Source organism: Dendronephthya gigantea, unplaced genomic scaffold (assembly GCF_004324835.1).
Source record: "Dendronephthya gigantea isolate DGI-Jeju-01 unplaced genomic scaffold, DenGig_1.0 000159F, whole genome shotgun sequence".
In the NCBI taxonomy this organism is placed as follows: domain Eukaryota; kingdom Metazoa; phylum Cnidaria; class Anthozoa; order Malacalcyonacea; family Nephtheidae; genus Dendronephthya; species Dendronephthya gigantea.
The window spans coordinates 466,214-472,213 of record NW_021163169.1 but is presented as its reverse complement, the minus strand read 5'-3'; positions in this window follow the sequence as shown (position 1 = coordinate 472,213).

Below are 6,000 nucleotides of genomic sequence, written 5' to 3'. Positions count from 1 at the left end.
CGTCTAATGAGATAACACGAGATTGATAACACAAGAACGATGCCGATGGGAAAACGGTTGATCCAATAAAATTGCAATAAACTATAGAATATATTTTATACATAATTATAGTAGCTATATATATAGTTGCATTGACGAGCATGCATACAGGTGCATCGGCTACCAATCATACATCATTAATTTAATTACCACGAGGAAGGGCGGATGTATAAGACGCCGACAAAACATACTTATATCGATCGGCAGATCAGAAAAAACATTTAGGTTTATCATTTGCATATGAACAAATGTAACAACGCTAATGGCCTCCAGGATAACGAGCGTTGTGTAAATTAACTGCATGCCTAAACCGAAAGCATAAAGTTCAGCACGTATTGATCCGAATCATATTTTTTATAATGTTTATCACACACAAGGAAGTAACGAAATGGTACATCTGTTTACATAATATATACATTCAACGAAATGTAGAGCGCCGACAAACAAAAATGAAACAATTTAGCTATGCTATATATATGCATGTATATCCAGGGTGAGAAAAAAAAAATGTCTATTCATAGTCAAATTTGCCGCAGCTGCTGTAATTTGACAGAAGCGAAACATATTCATAAATCGTGTTTCCTTTGGCAGTTAAAATGCATTTTAATCGTCCAAGATATATTATGTCGTAGTCAGCTTAAGCCCTTACAGACGAGCAAGTTTTATATGACATTTTTCTATATCGCAAGTTTTAATTGGCAATTGCAGTGTGTATGTACAACAAATTTTCTATGACATTTTTTTCTTTGACAAGTTTTATTTGCTCGTGCATGTGAACGTGCCAATAAGTTTACTTTGACAGTTTAGTTTGCAGTTATATAACGATGTAATCGTACAGCGATAAACGTAAGCGTGCTAACAGGCGCCATTTTAAAATTTAATTTCCGAATAATGTAATAACGTAAGGATTGTAATGTAATAATAACGTAATTCAGTCTTTTTCTTGTTTCTATCTTTATATGATTCCGAATTAATCTTCCATATATAAACTCCCTCTAAACTTCTGAGCAGTTTTTATCGCCAAAATCAGTCAAGGGTATACGGCGCTAAGGCTAGCTGCCACTGCAAAATTATACAATAGTCCGCTGGTCAAACTCATACAAGTGCTCACATTACTTTGACAAGTTTTCTTTGTTGACTCTTGCACACAAGCGAAATTTGTAATTGACAATTTTTCAAGATCAAGTATACTTGATTTGAACAAGGGTGCTTGTCATAGAAAAAATTGTCAAAGCTGCATGGGCGTACAGACGAACAATTAAAACTTGTCACATAAAAACTTGTCATAGAAAACTTCCTCGTCTGTAAGAGGCTTTTAGTTTTGCATGGGTCCTGATTCATACAAGGAAATTGTCCGATTTGTATTTTTCAATTATATATCTGCATATAGCTATGCCAATAAAAATCTTTTTTGACTCACCCCAGGAGTATAGTAGCTATATAAGTCGGGAACACTATAATAGATAGATTTCAGTACATATATCGAGCAAAACCTCTGTCTCCGTGGCTCTATTCATACAGTCTATAGAAAACACGGTTCAAGGAGGTACAGCGGGCCTTTAGACTGTAGTACTAGTAGCTACAGCCTAATATACGCCAGAGCATTCGTAACTGATTATTCAGAAAAAGAAAATCGCAAATAAAATTCATGAATAAAACTTTAAAGTAATTTAAGATAAAATTAACTATATACATATTTAAAAGAATTCTAAATAAAACTAGATCAAAATTAACTATTCTAATCACCATGCATTTTCAAATGGACTGTTTAAACTCTTCGAAAGTCATAACGATTGTTGTTCTTCCTAATTTTTATAGAAAAGGAGTACTTCGCACGTAAAGTTAAAATCTAAAAAACTTTAAAAAACCTCTGCAATCTTAACATTTAGTCCAAAATCGTCCATCACTTCAAGTTCTTTTCTATGGTTATACCCAAAAGGGACAAAAGCGTTACATATTCTCCAAAGCAATCAAATACTTGTAGATATTTATATCTCGTTGGTAGCTGCTGCGCATGCGCTGCTAAGCGGTTGTCGGACGTACGAAGGATGACGAACATACTCACTCGCGCGCTCGTCATATCTTCGGAAAATTTCGTGAGTTGTTTATTGAGAATTCAAGATTTCATTTTCGTAAACCTCGTACTCAGGGTTTTATTTCCTACGCTCCCTGGCCCCCGCTTTTGCTGCAACGTTGGCCGTGGAGCGTAGGTAATAAAACCCTGGGTATAGTACGAGGTTATCATTTTAGTTGCAAGGTATTTGCAAATTATATTTCGAAGCTTTTGGCGAAAATTATCGTAGGCCAAGGTAAGATATTTTTGCGACTGATTTGTTTATTTCAATCGCTCAATTGTCTATTGTGGTCGAGCAATTTCGATCACAAGCGAATTGACTAATTAATATACGACTACGAGTGAATCGGTCTTTCTTACAAACTTGCCCGCAATCAGGAGTTTTTGTCACCTACGTCCACCTACGTGTTTATGAAGTGCACGAGAATATCAAATAAACCGGAGGGTTGCTCGCACTTATCGTCATAGATTAAGCATCATATGCGTGAAACGGTGAAAGGCTACGTAAAAACTGAACCTAACCAGTGTGTATGTACTAAGTTATTAAAATTAAACCTTTCTATCGGGAAAGTGCATGTGCTGACATTGAACTCAGCCAATGTGCGGGTGTATACAACCATTGCGCTGATATTTTGAAACAAAACGCCTACACCTACTGAACTAACGAATATTAGACAACTATTGTGTTGGCCGTTGGGCTGAGATTATTCTTGAAATTACTTGAAGAAATTTATCGACATGAAGTCAACACTTTGGTTTAGACAAATTGGGCGTTACTATTTAAATTATTGGCCCCAGGAGTGGTTCATATTTTACAATTTTACTGCATGGCTGTCTCAACAGGCTGTGCAGTTTTTTGTCCAGTTTCATATTTTGCAGTCAGTGACCCACGTTGCGAACTTGAGTTTATGTATAAAGTAAGATAAAGACATAAGGTCGGCAACTAAATTTATAATATTTAACATCATTCGTTGTGGCATTTATACATGCGATAGCAAACTTTTTTGCCTGAAAACAAGGCTGAAAATAAGAAAATTTTACAGATATTTTTTTCTGCAAAACAATTCGTGATTCCAAGATTTAGTTTAATTTTTAAAATATAAAAATCTTTTCATGCCACATTCCAAGCCGAGTGACTTTTGGAAATCTTCCATCACCATAGTTACCAGACACAATAGTGAAAAATGGCTGAATTTGACAAAAAATGATATAAAAGTTTTTGAATGCATATATTCATCATTAATTACACACAACAATACAATACCGTGTGTCCCCAAAAAGTACCCTCTATTGAAATCATTCTTTTGTTGTTAGGGGTACTTTTTGGGACACACTCTAGAACTGAATGAAGCAATGAATACCTTTTCTTCGCACGGGGTAAAACCTGAATAAATCAACAATTTGGTGAATTCTCGCTTTCTTTGTGTATTTTCAAAATAACTTTCGAGGTTTGCCGATTAAGAAGTATAGTCCAGGAGTGTTTTTCTCAAATTAATGTAAACGAGATTAAACCTATAATTTTTTATCAGACCACCTTACTCTAATGCCCGTCGGAAAAAGCCACAGTGCGTAACTGTTAAGAATGGAACTCGATGTCTGTCGATGTAAAAAATACATCAATCAAAACGAATCGTTTTCACCTCCTTATCGACAATTAAAACCGCTCATTATTTTCCATAATAAATGTCAAAAATCATTATTGACCAGGTGAAGGGCTTGACTTTAAGTTCATCATATAAATGAATATACTGATATATAAACTATACTCAGTCACAAAGAGACAAGCCCGAGTAGCATAACATTTGTATGTATACATACAGGAAAAAAAATGAACTCAACTTATGAACAAGTATATATCGAAACTTGTTCGCATCTTTGACGTGAAAATTTATCTAGTTATCAAATTTCCTGACATTTGGAGCGTAATTCTATACGCTACTGCACTTGCTATCAATATCTGTCTAATATTTACTACATTAATTTTCAACGGTGTTACGGTTGCAACAATCTGGAAGTGTCGGAGATTGAGAGAAATAAAATCCAACTTTCTTATCATGATTCAATCCATGGTGGATCTTGCAAACGGTATTTTCTTTATGACGTTGTCTGCTGTGCTTTTTATGTACGACCTTTCTGGAAAGAAATCTTGTGCAATTCCATTCGTCACTAGAACAATAGGAGCTCTCTTGTTTTTCTATTCAATGGTAGCGATGTCTGCGATGAATTTAGAAAGATATTTTGGTGTTTTATTTCCTTTCATCCACTATTCTAAAGTGACCAAAGAAAAACTTTTCAAATTCTTCATCTCTATATCCAGTTTGGAAACGCTTTTGTATCTTGGCGGCATCATCTCCGTTGGAGGAAAGACAAATAAGTTGTTCTATGCTCTAAACCTATTTTTGTTTCTTGCATTGAGCGCATATGTGCATTTGAAAATTTTCTGGGCAGCTGTTAAGAAGAAATGGGTCGTTGGTCCAGGCTGCGATTTGGGCGACGCCTCAACGACGAAAAACAGGGAAAAGAAAGCACGGTTTATGAAACAAATTAGAATAGCCAAATCATGTTTCCTTGTTGTACTTACGAGCTATGTTTGTTGTCTGCCTGGAATCATCATGTTTGGTGGTATAGCACACTCTGAAACAAGCTTCTCCACATTGACGCTGATGAAATGGTCGACACTTTTGATTATGCTAAACTCAACCTTGAACTCACTGATATTTTTCTGGTTTAATACCGCCCTGCGTAAAGAAGGACTAATATTTATCGGACGTTTATTTATAGACAATCCAAGATGGCGCGAAATCAATAGCCAATGTTTCCGCAGGAGATGACTCGATGATGGCAAAGGAGGTTTCAATATAAATCAGTAAACTGAATCAGTACTGATCAACAAATTGAATAAAAATGTAATTCTTTCAACAAAAATTTAAATGTATAAGGTCCGGTATAACTTGTCAAATATCATTATTACGATGTTTTATAATAGTTAACATCGGAAAACTACATATGAATATTTTGTCACTCATATTCATTGCTTATTTGTTTACAAACACTTATAAAAATATTACATAGTGTTATGAAAAGTATATGAAAAGTAAAGCATGCATGCACGCAGTTGAAATATATCTACTTTCAAATTAATGGCCTGTACTATAAACCGTAAGATGAGTATCTGATTGTTGTCATAAAATTAAAAGTTAAAGAATATTAAAAGTCTATTATATTATTTACAAAACTATGAATTGTAAATTTCAAATGTGAATTTACAGGACTAGCCACTTTTTTGTTAAATCATTTTAGCCAAAAAACAGTACTAGTTCACCTCTTAAAAAGCCTACGAAAGCAGGTCCCTATAGGAAATTATTTATTTGAATTTAGCAAATCAGTTTTGTTTTTTTACAGTTGGGTTTGTTTTAACTGCAATTGTATAACAGATAGAAATTAATGGGGACACAGATTTACTTTACACACTTTAGTTTACAAAGTAGCAAAAAATGTACAACCTAAACAGACGCACGCCTTGTTCGAAAACGTTAATCGTGTCAAATTATTCGGCTCCATTTTGAACTCTTTGATACATCAACGAAAATCACTCATGAATCGTCTAGTGAGATAACACGGGATTGGGAACGATGCCGAATGCCGATGGGAAAATGGTTGATCCAATAAAACTGCAATATAAACTATTGAAATATATATTTTATACATATACTAGCTATATAGTTGCATGCATTGACGGACATGCATACAGGTGCATCGGCTACCAATCACACATCATTAATTTAATTACCACAAGGAAGGGCGGATGTATAAGACGCCGATAAAACGTACTTATATCGATCAACAGATCACAAAAACTATTTAGGTTTATCATTTGCATATAAACA